The sequence below is a fragment of the Odontesthes bonariensis genome, chromosome 13, assembly GCF_027942865.1.
Source record: "Odontesthes bonariensis isolate fOdoBon6 chromosome 13, fOdoBon6.hap1, whole genome shotgun sequence".
In the NCBI taxonomy this organism is placed as follows: domain Eukaryota; kingdom Metazoa; phylum Chordata; class Actinopteri; order Atheriniformes; family Atherinopsidae; genus Odontesthes; species Odontesthes bonariensis.
The window spans coordinates 1,462,789-1,478,121 of record NC_134518.1 but is presented as its reverse complement, the minus strand read 5'-3'; positions in this window follow the sequence as shown (position 1 = coordinate 1,478,121).

Here is a 15,333-nt window from a genome sequence, read left to right as displayed (position 1 = left end):
TTCTCTTCTATCAATGATGAATAATAAGCAGTTCTAGCTTTACGAAGGGCTTTCTTATACATTGTTAAACTATCTTTCCAGACTAACTGAGACTCTTCTAAATTAGAGGAACGCCACTGTCTCTCCAGCTTTCTTGCAGTCTGCTTTAAAGCACGCAGCTGTAAATTATACCAAGGAGCCAGCCTCTTCTGACTAGACAAGGAGCTGAGCATTCAGTGTTGCATACATGGGCATACGTTCCTGTCAAGCAAGCAGCCACTGTTCGTACATTAATTAAATAATTTGATCTGTTGCAATGCTTTTCTTGATTTGGGAAGAGCGTTCTGTGGCACACTGTACAGATCAGAGTTGGTCCTTCCTTAATTTGTTCCCTGAAAGCAGATATGGCAGCTTGTATGACATCACTGACCACAGGCTGTGCAATTTGCTGGCAGGTTCTTGTGATGTGTCTGTATTTCCTCCTTATTCTCAGGGCACACCGATACTTGTAAAGAATGCGAAGTGAAGGATTTGCAGCCAGTCTGTCTCTCTTTTGCTGGGAACTGCGCTGATTGTGAGCGGGATCTGTGTGGTATCGCTGAACAAAGTAGTTTTTCTGCCTGCTCTTTAAACCGGGGTCTGTGTCGTACCTGTGGACTACGTACCATTTCTGCCTGTCCTTTTTCCATTTTTCGTTTTAAACCAAAAACGAAAAAACGGTCTTCATAGAAAAGCTAAAAAACCAAAATAACGGACCAAATTTGGTTTTTGGAAATTACTTTTTTCATTTTTCGTTTCTTACATTCGAACATGACGGCAGGCAGACCGGAAGCGGAAGTAACGCCAAAATAAAAGTAGCGTGCTAATTTAATATCAAACATATTTACTGCTTTTTATACACCCATTGTAGGTAGTAGGCTGCATTTATTTTAGTTAAGTGAAAATACAACAGCTGGTTGTTTGGGAGAACGTGATAGCCTATATAAAATATAAAATTATAATATGCTACAAAAAAGTGATCACAGCTAAATATGACAAAAGATGAGGCTAGCCTTCCATTTCTGACAGCTGAACATTGCACATCTACAAACCTTAAACAAAATAAACGAGAGCATGGAAAACACCTGTCACCCCCTACTTGACACTGTGGGGTCCCTGAGCAGCTCCTTCAGCAGCAGACTGTTACACCCACGGTGTAAGAAGGAGAGGTTCCGCAGGTCATTCATCCTGACCGCTGTCAGACTCTACAACACCTGCAACACCTGATAATGTTGTAGTTTCTGTCTCTCCTCACTACTAACTCACCAGGGCGGCATTTGTACTTTTGTTTGTTTCTTCTTGTATCTTGTAGGTTACTTCTGTCTGTTTTTTGTATTTTTCTCTTTTTTTGCCCTTTCGATTTCAATTCTCTAGTGTATATTACACTTTCTGCTGCTACTGTAACAAGTGAATTTCCCTGTTGTGGGATGAATAAAGTCAAATGTAAACTAATCTAATCTATCTTTAAATGCTCCTAAATTGTCAGAAGACAGGGGTTATTTTGTTTTGATTAATGAGAAAAAATATTAATGCCATACTATTTATTTAAATTAAGTCTGCAACACAACAAAATGCTTTCATTTGAAAGCTCTATATACGTTTCAGGTGTACTGTATTTACACGATCTACTTTACATATTTTGAAATTGAAAATGCTCAGTGGGACCTGAGAAAGCATAAGGGCAAGCTGCCAGGTGTTGTCAAGGGGAAAGTAATCCTCATAGCAAGAACCCTCCTAAGTGAAATTTATTTTTGTGTTTGGGGATTCAACTGCTAAAATGGATCAAATACCTGAAACTGTGTGCGAATTCCAAGCATCGATAAATCTGTTTATTCCGATGCTGGCTACCTGACAGGTCAGGTTTGACACACAGTATCTGACTGTGGTGTCCTCCATGTCTAGCTGCTCTTGGTCCACCAGGTGAACCAAGGCAGCCTTCAGTGGATAGATGATTCTGTTGTTGACTGCAGGCCACACTCGTTAGATCCTGTGGTTCTGTAAAAATGCAGGTTTTTTCTTATTTATAGGTCAGCATTCAAGATTTTGATCATTATTATAGAATATTATTCCAAAATTATCTTTTTTTGTACATGCCATATAACTCGGAAAAAATGTGGGAAAGGAAATGGAAATCATTTCACGACCACTGTGTAATATATATACACAACCACCCAGACACTGCACTGTCCAAGTACTGAAAAATACATACCCCACACACAATATATCATGTTGAGAGAAATAATTATTAGAAAAACTTTTAAATACCTTTGTTGATGGTGTCTGCTTATATGGTGCCCTGTCTGGCCGAAACCTGTACCCTGACAGTTTTTCCTGTATGTATAGAGAGAGATAAAATTCTCCTCCATGGTCCACCCTCAGTTGGTCCCAAAGGCCATAGGTCACAACAGCATTCCTGCTTAATCAATGAAAAGGGAAATAAAAGATAAAAACAACTTAAAGGGATAGTAATACATTTGCATCACAAAATCGTTGTGCAGGAAAAAGTCAGACCTCACATCGCTTGGCGCTATTTTTGCCTCCCTTGATATCAATGCGTCCAATGTAAACTGTGCAGACCGAAGAGCAGACCGAGCAGTCCCCTGCTTCCGAGCAGCAAACACCGCAAAAGGTGCAGCTATCGCTAGGTGGCTTGACGCATTGATATCAAGGGAAGCAAAAATAGCGCCAAGCGAAGTGAGGTCTGACTTTTTCATCGAGAACGATTTTGTGATGCAAATGTATTACTCTTTTGAACGCATATTTTTTTGCTTATTACAGTCATGCATTAGCTACCGTAAACGGCTTGCTTTGTGCAAAGAAAGGTCACTACAGTTGTACATCAAAGTGCATAGTTGAACAAAGCTTTAGTCTGGTCTGGATTACAGGCTGGACTACACCACAGTATGTTTCTTTTGAATTCAAAGTAGACAAATGAGGAGTTTGCATACTTACTTGGCGACGGGTCTCATGATAAGGAGGCTGAACAGCCTGCAGTGCACCTGCAACTCTCCTTTCTGAGGCATGGATGCCTTTGCTATGGAGGTATCCCTTCATCATCCTCCGACCATAAGTCGGTCCTGTCTAAAAAAGTCAGAATATAAGGTATTAGTTGTTAAAAACACACAAATAGCGTACAAAAGTTGAGGTTTGGACACATAACAGTATCATAAAGATACATTGGCTGTGGTTAAACTAATATCAGTCAATCCTCCAATCACTATGTTCTCAGCAACCAATAACGCGAACTTTCGGCGTCAGAAGTCATTGAAAAATTCATATGGTCAGCTGAATTTACACTAACTTACAGTAGAGGTAGCAGCAGAGTTACAGTAAGCAAGCAATTTGCTGTAGCCTACTGTAAAAGTATAGCAGTTTCCTAGAATGTAGTGAAGCTATAGCTAGTTGCAGTGAATGTATCCAGATACAAGTTTGATTAGTAGAAACACATCATGAGTAGTCTATCATAGCACTGTTACTCTCTGCAGTGGCCTATTTCAAACTGAAATAGATGAGGAATAGCCTGAGTCAAATCTTGCTGATATCTGACTGGCAATTTAAAAATGTATTTGTTACTTCATATTATCTTACCTCTTGAATAGCGTCCACAACTGCGCTCTCCAACTGCGACTTTGACACCAGCCCATTTTTCTTTAGGTTGTACTTTGCGCAGAATTTCTTTATATTCGGGACCGACACTCCTTTCTCCAAACCCATCGAAAACAACTCATTAGAAATTTCATTTGAGTTAAATCAATGTGCGCATCAAGGGCCATCTTTGTGTGCGTCTGTAATCTGTAGGCGGGACAGAGTTTGAATTTCCACGGGGAAATGCGACGTGGTACGTATTTTGGCGGTCAGTAAGCAACAGGTATTGACGTCACATAGGTCTTAATAAATTAAGTGAATTCCCGCGCACTGTAGGTTATTCTCATCAAGATTCGCTTACAATTAGGCCCAATCCCAGTTCACCCCTTGGCCCTACCCCTTCCCCTTCCCCTCCGTTTTGCGCATTCACGTGTAGGGGTAGGGGTGTCCCAATTCTCGTCGGCAGAGGGGTAGGGCTAAGGGCTAAGGGCTTTGTAGCCCTTCAAACGGAGGGTTTCGGCCAGGCAGACTCCGTTCGAAGGGGTATGATATATTTCCCAGAGTACAACGCGACTACCGGGAGAACTCGAGTGTTTTTAAACATGGCAGAAGCAGCAAAGAGAGCACCACACAAATGTAAGCTCCTCTATTTTTTTGCCATAATTTAACTGTTTTAACCGTTTTAGGTTGTGATAACTGGTGTATTGTGTGAGTTTAAACATGGTGGCAATGTGTAGTTGTTTTCTGCTATAAAAGCACATGGGAAAAGTCGCTATTTACATGGAGTAATTGGTCAATGCATGTGAAGGTGCTGCGAAAGTCGTAAAACAACGTTTTTGAAATTGTAGCTCGAGTGTTTACAAGCAATGTAGTTGGTTAACCATAGAAAAGTTCCTTTTGAGCGTCATTTGAGCGTCATTTGTTATGGTAAATTCGATGTCTGCTAACCACTTGTCTTTTAAATGACACCTTGTTGTAAACCCAATGTCTGCAGACCATGTGTCTGTTGATTAACACAGGGATAATAATCATTTAAATGACCATTGTTACCAGATTCTGCATTTCCCCAAAGTGCGAGACCGTCCCCGGGGGGACGTCTGAAGAATACGCATCTGTAAAGACAGAACTCCCTTTTTCTGTATAAATGCAACTGATTTCCTTTGTCCTGAGTCTTTTCTCCACCATGAACGCTGACTGGTGTTGACTGACCCTTCTGCAGAAGAGAATAAACACGTGGCCGGCCGGCAAAAACGACAGAGATTTCTATATTTCATTTCTCATCAGAGGTATTAGGAAGCAAGGGAGATTTTTTTCCATGACAGTTTGGCGTTGTCGGCAGGACTCACGCGCAATCGTTCGGGACGAGACACGGGAAGCGATTGGCCGTCCTGAATTATATAATTCAGCCTCCGAACGTCTGTTTAGTTTTTAAGACGGGAGGGCTAACCGTGTAGTGTCCTAAATCGTTGCCGCTGAGATTCCACGGACATAATTCAGCGAAAAACCATCTGGTGAGTACTGAAATATTGACTTCTAAATTATTATTTCAAATTTGGGTTATAGCATTTCCATTTCTCATGATCTTAGCAGGTGGCAAAGTTTTTACTGCTTGGGAACTTAAGACAAACGAGGCCGGAGTGAATGTGTTTGTAATGTAGTTTTTACTGCTTGGGAACTTAAGAAAAAAGAAGCAGGCAGATTAGGCGTACGACGCTTCCTAGTTGGGGTGGGGAGCAAGGGTCCCCGTTGAGGGAGCGCGGCCTCCGGGGAGGGCCACTTGTTGACGTTATGAGAAACACAAGGAAATATGTTAAAATATTGCAAAACTTATTCTGTCTCTCTGTGTCAGCAGGTAAAATCACCATCAGCTTCCACATCACGCCATGACTTCCAGCCTGACGACTGAGTGGGGGTGAAGGGCCTGAGAAGGAAACACCGGCATTCCAAATGGTAACGAGATCCATTCCAGGGCCTTCTGATGACGCATACCGCTGTGAAGATTGCAGAGAACGACGCGGGTCCACGCCAACCACTGAAGGAAGATCCCCGAGCCAACGGAGGAGCCAAGCTGCCAACCGGAACGACAAGGATGAACAACACGAGGACGAATGGTGCAAGGATGCACAGACGCCAAGGAAGATGGATGACATCAGGAACGAACGGTGCAAGGACGCACAGACGCCAGAGAGGACGACGCAAGGAATCAACTCAATAAACGCCAACTAGACGTGTTTCAACAAACTACACCATGGCACGCATTGGTGTGGAATTAAATATCCAAGCTCGGATATGTACAAACAACTCAGTTATAGTCAATGGGCCACCCGACACACATGACTCCCAACTTAACATGCTGTTAAATTTTAAGACGGTCAAGCGGGCCTCTGGAACTGAAGACAACCACTCTGATGAATATGAGAACATTACCAACATCATCAAACATATGCAAGATGCCATTCAACCCCCACCAGCAGTGAATGACTTTCTAGGCTAAAATCTTAGGGCCAAGGATGGCCAGCACGGTTTTTAATAATTGTAATCTTTTTGCTCTGCATCTTAATTCCATGCGTGTTAAAATGGCTGTTTGATGTGCTCATAACAAAGATGATTTAAACCCTGGTTCGGGTAGGGGTAATATATATAGGCTAGACAATGACGCCAGTGGTCATTGTCTAGCCTCCTGGAGGTGTCGTGGGCCCAACTAGACGAAACACTGATGAAAGGAGGTTCCCACCTGATGACCCCAATGATATGTTGGTCAGCACTGCTCATTGATCTATATAATACGGAGTGTAGGGAATTATTCACTGAGTCTGGTCCTTTATTTTATTTATTTTATTTTTTATTTTCTTTAGCACAAGTTTCTTGTGTTTATATTGAATCTCCTCCACGTATGTTCATGTGTATGCCAGTAATGCCGGTCAAAAGGTGACGTTTGAAGAATACGCATCTGAAAAGACAGAACTCCCTCTTTCTGTATAAATGCAACTGATTTCCTTTGTCCTGAGTCTTTTCTCCACCATGAACGCTGACTGGTGTTGACTGACCCTTCTGCAGAAGAGAATAAACACGTGGCCGGCCGGCAAAAACGACAGAGATTTCTATATTTCATTTCTCATCAGAGGTATTAGGAAGCAAGGGAGATTTTTTTCCATGACACATTTCGCTACCTATTATCACAAGTATTCATATACGTGATTCCCTTCCTTCAACCAAATAATCACGTTTGTATCTTTTCTGAAATTGTTGCCATCCCCAAAACGGACTTTGAGGAGCTGCAGAGGAGAAAGAAGAGGAAGATCAGGTAAGAAGAATTTCCTTTATCCAAAACAAGTAAATACCTCAGGTATTCCAGATACAGCAGTAAATATCTGCCTGATTGAGTGGGGAGTTCTCACCATGTTGTAATGAATTGTAATGTGTCCACCTATGCTTGATTTCAAATTTGACTTTTCATGCACATTGTAAAAAAGGGAAGCACATGGCATATGGATGGCAGTGTTACAGGGGCGGTTCTAGGGACGGGGCCACAGGGGCATTGGCCTCAGCTGAAATCTGATTGGCCCCCTGACGGGCCCCTGTCCTGTCACTCATCTGTCTTTTGTCCGGTTCAGTTCCCATCACAAAAACCGAAGAATAATGCTGTTTTAGAGGAGTGAAATGTACAGTAGTCACCCACATGCAACTTTGTGTATGTTTGTGAGAGAGATGTTTTAAAATGACAGTATTTGTAAAAAAGTAAAAAGGTTTTAAAAAATGAAATAAAATGCTGGATTTTCTCACATACTGTGTGTGTTTGAGAGTATTTTGTCAGTAAAAATGCATGTAAAATTGGTTAGGAGTTTTTTTTTTTTTTAAATTACGTGTTTAATTAAGTGTTTGAACATGGTGTGACTGATGAAATGTATATACTGTACCTTACCAAAACAGGGAATTGTGTGCAAGGGTGTTGGACAAATACTTGGCCCCTCTATGAACACTGTGGCCCCTTAATGGCCCCTTACTCAGAAATATCCTAGATCCGCCACTGCAGTGTTACAATGTTTTTTTTAGATTTGTTTTTATTGTATGAATCGTGGTTTTCTGACACCTTGGCATGTTCTGGTCGTGAGTGCGGTGACTTGCTCCTGGATTTTTAAGATTTGTCTTTATTAAAACATTTACAGTAAAAGACATTAACCTTTTAACGAGCTCACAACTAGACTGCCTTTAATTGAATTGCAAGTCCAAGCAAGTGATCTAAATACTGTAGCTGCTTGCTTATCTACTAATGACTAACTTCAGTGTCGGCAAGTTGAAATTTGAGAATCACAAGTCTCATCAGCTAATTTGTTTTATCTCACCTTCTTCCACTAGTGTCACAGACGAGCGCACCGTGGCGAACATGGAGGAGCTGGTCCTGGCAGCAGAAGAGCTGCCAGCCATCAGCAAAGCCCCCCAGGACCTCGGACAATTTGCCAGGGCCAATAAAATTAGCACTATTGCCTTGACAGATGGGGAGGTGGCATCTGTTAAGGCCACATTCAAGTGCGTCATCTGCACAGGTGTGTAAGATAAAACATAAAAGGCATAGTTCAACATTTTGGCAAATTATTCTATTACAATAATCTCTATAGTCATATGAGTAGGTTAATTTCCTTTATCAGTGTCTGTTGTACTCACTGAGCAGCTCACGTCTCTGCCCCACAGATTTTAAAACAACAGACACTGATAATTAAAGGTAATGTACATAGTCATATAACTATAGTGATTATGGGGATAGGTGAATTTTTGAAATTTTGCGCCATCCCTGCATGAATTTGTGGATTTTCTATATTTAATAGGTAATAAGCTCTGTTACGCATTAACAAGATTTAAGTGAATATTGACATGAAGATACTGATGATCAATTTTCATGACTCTTGCAGATCCAATGAAGCACCCTGTTGCCAGCTCATGCTGCTGCAGCCTGATAGGTTGCCGGGTCTGCATTGAGCAGTGGGTGGCCCATGAGCCCAGCTGCCCGAAGTGCCGTGATGGGGACTTTGAGGCCAAGAGCTTCCCACTAACAGGGATGGACGAAACCATTTCCATCTCTAAAGATGTCGTACGGGATTAGTGATAGTGATTTATTAATTAATTTATTTTTTTGGTTCATAATTGTTAATGGTTCTTTGAGTGTTTATTTTGTTAGTTAGTTAAAGCAATACTATGTAACTTCTCAAATAGCCCATTATGGAGCTCCCCCTACAGGCTTGGAGGTAATGTATGCCAACGAGTAAAAGCTGTTCCGAGAGCAACTCTAGTCCGGTCTCTTGCTTTGTCAGCCTCTCTCTTTCTCTTCCTTGCTTCATCAATCAACGTCTTCTTCTGTTTCTTCGGTGCCTCTGCCATGATGATCGTACTGACAATGTTGCGCTAGCTTAGCCTTATACCTGGGAGCGTGAGAGGGGTCTATATGTTTTTGCGGTAGGTGTGCCAGAAAGCAAGTCGAAGTACTTCCGCTCAGCTCCCGGGCCGCTCCAGCAAAGTTACATAGCGCAGTTTTTCCAACTCAGACCCTGAAGGGCATAGGAGACAGGCCAATCGTAATATTAAAACTCATTCTAGCCGCACAATTTTTTTCAAGCTATTATTTTAAGGTAGAAATGTTACATAGAATTGCTTTAAGTTATTTATTGTTATTGAAAGGGAATGTTTAAGTTGTTACCAGTGTGTGTGCATGTTATATAGTTCTGTTGAGATTGTGTTTTGAATAAATGTGTTTGTTGTGTCAGTTTGGGGGGTTATGAAAGGACACGGATATTCAAAAAAGCAAACTTGATTTATTTACAAAAACACAAAGTTCAAACAAAAAGCGCGGCTGAGCCGGATTTAAAAAAAAACCTAAACTGTGGGATAATTACTTAACAAAACAAAGCACTTGACATAGCAAGGAGAATAAACACTTAACTTGGTCGTGGCATGGCATGGAGGATGTTGACGGGTAAGGATCTCACAAGATCCTAAGAATGGACTCTTAACTTACATTTGAAAATCACATTAAGTATCTGTTTAAAACCTGCTTCTTTCATCTTCGTAATATCTCCAAAATTCGTCCATCTCTCTCTTTCTCTGATGCCGAGACTCTCGTCCATGCCTTTGTTTCCTCCAAGCTCGATTACTGTAATTCTCTGTTTGTTGGAATCCACAGAAAACACCTTCAGAAGCTTCAATACATTCAGAACGGTGCAGCCAGGGTTCTATTGAGAGCTCGTAAATCTGACCATATTACACCTATTCTCCATGATGTTCACTGGCTTCCTGTCACTTACAGAATTCAGTACAAAATTGCTTTCATCACCCATCAATGCTTAAACGGAACCTCACCAGATTATCTGAAGGACCTTCTCATTCCACATTCATCCACCAGATCTCTACGATCACAAGACTGCAACCTCCTCCACCTTCCTCGATCCAGATTAAGGACCATGGGAGATCGGGCTTTCTCTGTGGCTGCCCCCAGTCTCTGGAACTCTCTCCCGGTCTATCTGAGAGCTCCGCAACCACTGGGCGACTTCAAAAGAGGCTTAAAGACTTTTCTTTTTAAGCAAGCCTATTCTGCCGCCACATGATTTCTATGATGTTGATTTTATCCCTGATTTTAGTTGTACTTTGTAGCACTTTGAGATTTTGCTAATGAAAAGTGCGTTACAAATTTCCATCCATCCATTTTCTATACCGCTGAATCCGTCGGTCGGGTCGCAGCGGGGGCTGGAGCCTATCCCAGCAGTCAATGGGCGAGAGGCGAGGTACACCCTGGACAGGCCACCAGTCCATCGCAGGGCCACATAGAGACAAACGAGACAAACAACCATGCACGCTCACACTCACTCCTAAGGACAATTTAGAGACACCAATTAACCTAACATGCATGTTTTTGGATGGTGGGAGGAAGTGGAGTACCCAGAGAGAACCCACACATACACGGGGAGAACATGCAGACTCCACACAGAAAGGCCCCAGCTGGGTGTTGAACCTGGAACCTTCTTGCTGTGAGGCAACGGTGCTAACCACCACACCACCGTGCAGCCTTGTCAAAGATCCATTTAAAAAAAAAACAAAAAAAAAAAAAACACAAGACTGTCACAAGAACCCATGACATCATCAAAGCATCAATCAATTATTTTTTATGTTCAAAATCTAAAAAAAACTTCAGGGTTGTTTTCACGCTATGTTTTGAGTCTATCTTTACATAAAGTGTGAACTTTGCATTATTTTGCTAAATATCATCATACATCACACTCCCCCTTGAGCTGTCACCTTACCGTGGTGGGGGGGTTTGCGTGCCCCAATGAGTCTGGGAGCTATGTTGTCTGGGGCTTTAAGCCCCTGGTAGGGTCACCCATGGCAAACAGATCCTAGATGAGGGACCAGACAAAGAACAGCTCACAAGACCCCTATGATGAGTGATACTTTTGGACGCCGTGTTCCCTTGCCCGGACGCGGGTCACCGGGGCCTCCCCCTGGAGCCAGGCCCAGGGGTGGGGCCCGCCGGCGAGCGCCTGGTGGCCGGGTCTGTGCCCGTGGGGCTCGGTCGGGCACAGCCCGAAGAAAGGACACGGGTCCCCCTTCCTACGGGCTCACCACCCGTGGGAGGGGCCATGGGGGTCGGGTGCAATGTGAGCTGGGCGGCAGCCGAAGGCGGGGACCTTGGCGGTCTGATCCTCGGCTACTGAAGCTGGCTCTTGGGACGTGGAACGTCACCTCTCTGCTGGGGAAGGAGCCTGAGCTGGTGCGCGAGGCTGAGCGGTTCCGGCTAGATATAGTCGGACTCACGCATGGCTTGGGCTCCGGAACCAGCCTCCTCGAGAGGGGTTGGACTCTCTTCCACTCTGGAGTTGCCCGCAGTGAGAGGCGTAGAGCAGGTGTGGGCTTACTTATCGCCCCCCGGCTGTGCGCCTGTACATTGGGGTTCACCCCGGTAGACGAGAGGGTAGCCTCCCTCCGCCTTAGGGTGGGGGGACGGGTCCTGACTGTTGTTTGTGCTTATGCACCGAACGGCAGTTCAGAGTACCCACCCTTTTTGGAGTCCCTGGAGGAGGCACTAGAGAGTGCTCCTCCGGGAGACTCCCTCGTCCTGCTGGGGGACTTCAATGCTCACGTGGGCAATGACAGTGAGACCTGGAGGGGCGTGATTGGGAGGAACGGCCCCCCCGATCTGAATCAGAGTGGTGTTTTGTTGTTGGACTTCTGTGCTCGTCACGGATTGTCCATAACGAACACCATGTTCAGGCATAAGGGTGTCCATATGTGCACTTGGCACCAGGACACCCTAGGCCGCAGCTCGATGATCGACTTTGTAGTCGTATCATCGGACTTGCGGCCGTATGTCCTGGACACTCGGGTAAAGAGAGGGGCGGAGCTGTCAACTGATCACCACCTGGTGGTGAGTTGGCTCCGCTGGTGGGGGAGGAAGCCGGTCAGACCTGGCAGGCCCAAACGTATTGTGAGGGTCTGTTGGGAACGGCTGGCGGAATCCCCTGTAAGGAGGAGTTTCAACTCCCACCTCCGGCAGAGCTTCAACCATGTCCCGGGGGAGGTGGGGGACATTGAGCCCGAATGGGCCATGTTCCGTGCCTCCATTGTTGAGGCGGCCGACCGGAGCTGTGGCCGCAAGGTGGTCGGTGCCTGTCGTGGCGGCAACCCCTGAACCCGCTGGTGGACCCCAGTGGTGAGGGAGGCCGTCAAGCTGAAGAAGGAGTCCTATCGGGCCTTTTTGGCCAGTGGGACTCTGGAAGCAGCTGATGGGTACCGACAGGCCAAGCGGAACGCAGCCTCGGCGGTTGCTGAGGCAAAAACTCGGGCTTGGGAGGAGTTCGGGGAGGCCATGGAGAACGATTTCCGGACGGCCTCGAGGAGATTCTGGTCCACCATCCGGCGGCTCAGGGGGGGGAAGCGGTGCACCGTCAACACCGTGTATGGTGAGGGCGGGGCTCTGCTGACTTCAACTAGGGACGTCGTGAGTCGGTGGGGGGAATACTTCGAGGGCCTCCTCAATCCTACCGACACGTCTTCCGATGAGGAAGCAGAGTTGGGGAGCTCGGACGTGGGACCTCCCATTTCTGGGGCTGAGGTTGCCGAGGTGGTCAAAAAACTCCTCGGTGGCAAGGCCCCGGGGGTGGATGAGGTCCGTCCTGAGTTCCTCAAGGCTCTGGATGTTGTGGGGCTGTCTTGGTTGACACGCCTCTGCAGCATCGCGTGGACATCGGGGGCAGTGCCTCTGGACTGGCAGATCGGGGTGGTGGTCCCCCTCTTTAAAAAGGGGGACCGGAGGGTGTGTTCCAACTATAGGGGGATCACACTCCTCAGCCTCCCTGGTAAGGTCTTTTCGGGGGTACTGGAGAGGAGGATCCGCCGGATAGTCGAATCTCGGATTCAGGAGGTGCAGTGTGGTTTTCGTCCTGGCCGTGGAACAGTGGACCAGCTCTATACCCTCCGCAGGATCCTGGAGGGTGCATGGGAGTTCGCCCAACCGGTCTACATGTGTTTTGTGGACTTGGAGAAGGCGTTCGACCGTGTCCCTCGGGGACTCTTGTGGGGGGTGCTCCGGGAGTATGGAGTGCCGGACTCCTTGATATGGGCTGTTCGGTCTCTGTATGACCGGTGTCAGAGTTTGGTCCGCATTGCCGGCAGTAAGTCGGACATGTTTCCTGTGAGGGTTGGACTCCGTCAGGGCTGCCCTTTGTCACCGATTCTGTTCATAATTTTTATGGACAGAATTTCTAGGCGCAGCCAGGGCGTTGAGGGGGTCCGGTTTGGCGACCTCAGAATCGGGTCTCTGCTTTTTGCGGACGATTTGGTTCTGTTGGCGTCGTCAGGCCGTGACCTTCAGCTCTCACTGGAGCGGTTCGCAGCCGAGTGTGAAGCGGCTGGGATGACCATCAGCACCTCCAAATCTGAGACCATGGTCTTCGGCCGGTAAAGGGTGGCATGCTCTCTTCGGGTCGGGAATGAGATCCTTCCCCAAGTGGAGGAGTTCAAGTATCTCGGGGTCTTGTTCACGAGTGAGGGACGAATGGAGCAGGAGATTGACAGACGGATCGGTGCGGCGTCTGCAGTGATGCGGGCTCTGCACCGGCCCGTCATGGTGAAGAAGGAGCTGAGCCAGAAGGCCAAGCTTTCGATTTACCGGTCAGTCTATGTTCCTACCCTCACCTATGGTCACGAGCTGTGGGTAGTGACCGAAAGAACGAGATCGCGAATACAAGCGGCCGAAATGAGTTTCCTCTGCAGGGTGTCTGGGCTCTCCCTTAGAGATAGGGTGAGAAGCTCGGTCATCCGGGAGGGGCTCGGAGTAGAACCGCTGCTCCTCCGCATCGAGAGGAGTCAGATGAGGTGGCTCGGGCATCTGGTTAGGATGCCTCCTGGACGCCTCCCCGGTGAGGTCTTCCGGGCCCGTCCCACTGGGAGGAGGCCCCGGGGAAGACCCAGGACACGTTGGAGAGACTATGTCTCTCGGCTGGCCTGGGAACGCCTCGGGGTCCCCCCAGAAGAGCTGGAGGAAGTGGCCGGGGACAGGGACGTCTGGGTCTCTTTGCTCAAGCTGCTGCCCCCGCGACCCGATCCCCGGACCAGCGGAAGATAATGGATGGATGGATGGATATCATCATACACAGTGTGATATAGTGATACCATCCCCTACATGTGCTGTGTTTTTCTTTTTTTCCAACTTTGGCAGAACTATTGTTCAAACAAAGTCCTTGTCCTCAACACACCCAATTCAAAAGAATGGTTTACCTCATTAGTGCATAACCAAGTTCAACAGTAGCCTGTTGACATAACTAGCAAAAATAAGCACAGTGATATGAACGTTTTTTTTTACAATTAATAATCAATATAATGCATAATCTGCATTAAAATGTGGTCCTCCAGAGAAATTAGTAAAATACTATTGTATCAACTTTTGCTCATTTAACAGCTACACTATTGACATAGGTTCATGGTCTTATTTATAGTTCTTATTCCTTTGTGTTGGAGAGAGATGTCTCCGGTTTCCGGTGCAGCTGTGTCCTTTGAAAGGTGTGCTGTGCCAGTAACTCCTCCAGGGGGCACTATTTGGTCATAAACTCAGTCTCTTTGCTCCTCCAGTTTCATAACAGTGCTGGTTGTTGCTGCTTGCAGTTGCAGTAGTAGTAATTTGGTGATAAAAATTGGGTGTTAGAATCATTTGTTTTAAGTCTACATGTTGAGCCTCTGGATGGCACTCCATATCTTGCTGTTAAGACATCAGCTATAAGAGGGGTATCCATCCAATAAAGCCCACCATGAAACTATCAAAGCTGCTCTGTGTGTCACCTCAGCAGCTACTTTCATCTGCCAGGTTTTTCTCCCATCAGCCATAACACATTCAGCTCTTGTTCCTTTTTTTATATGATTTCAACAGGCTCAGAGATTGATATTACGCAGCATCTCTGTGCTTAGCAGGCTACTGAAAGCCTGCATTAACATATTCAGTGTGAGAGAATACGCTTTCTCATCTGTGCAGCATTGTGTCAACCAAATTCCAAACAATTATTTTCTGATACAAAGAGGCAGTCTTGTGATTGCTTTAGCATGTAGTAAACCTGTCTCAACAGCTCTCACTGTGTTTCAGTGTTTAGTTTGACCAACATTCTTACCAAAAGACTCAGGCTGCAGCTATTGACAAGTAGTGATATGACAAAATGGCCATCACATTCCTCGAAATATATTAATTTTTGAGAGAAAAGT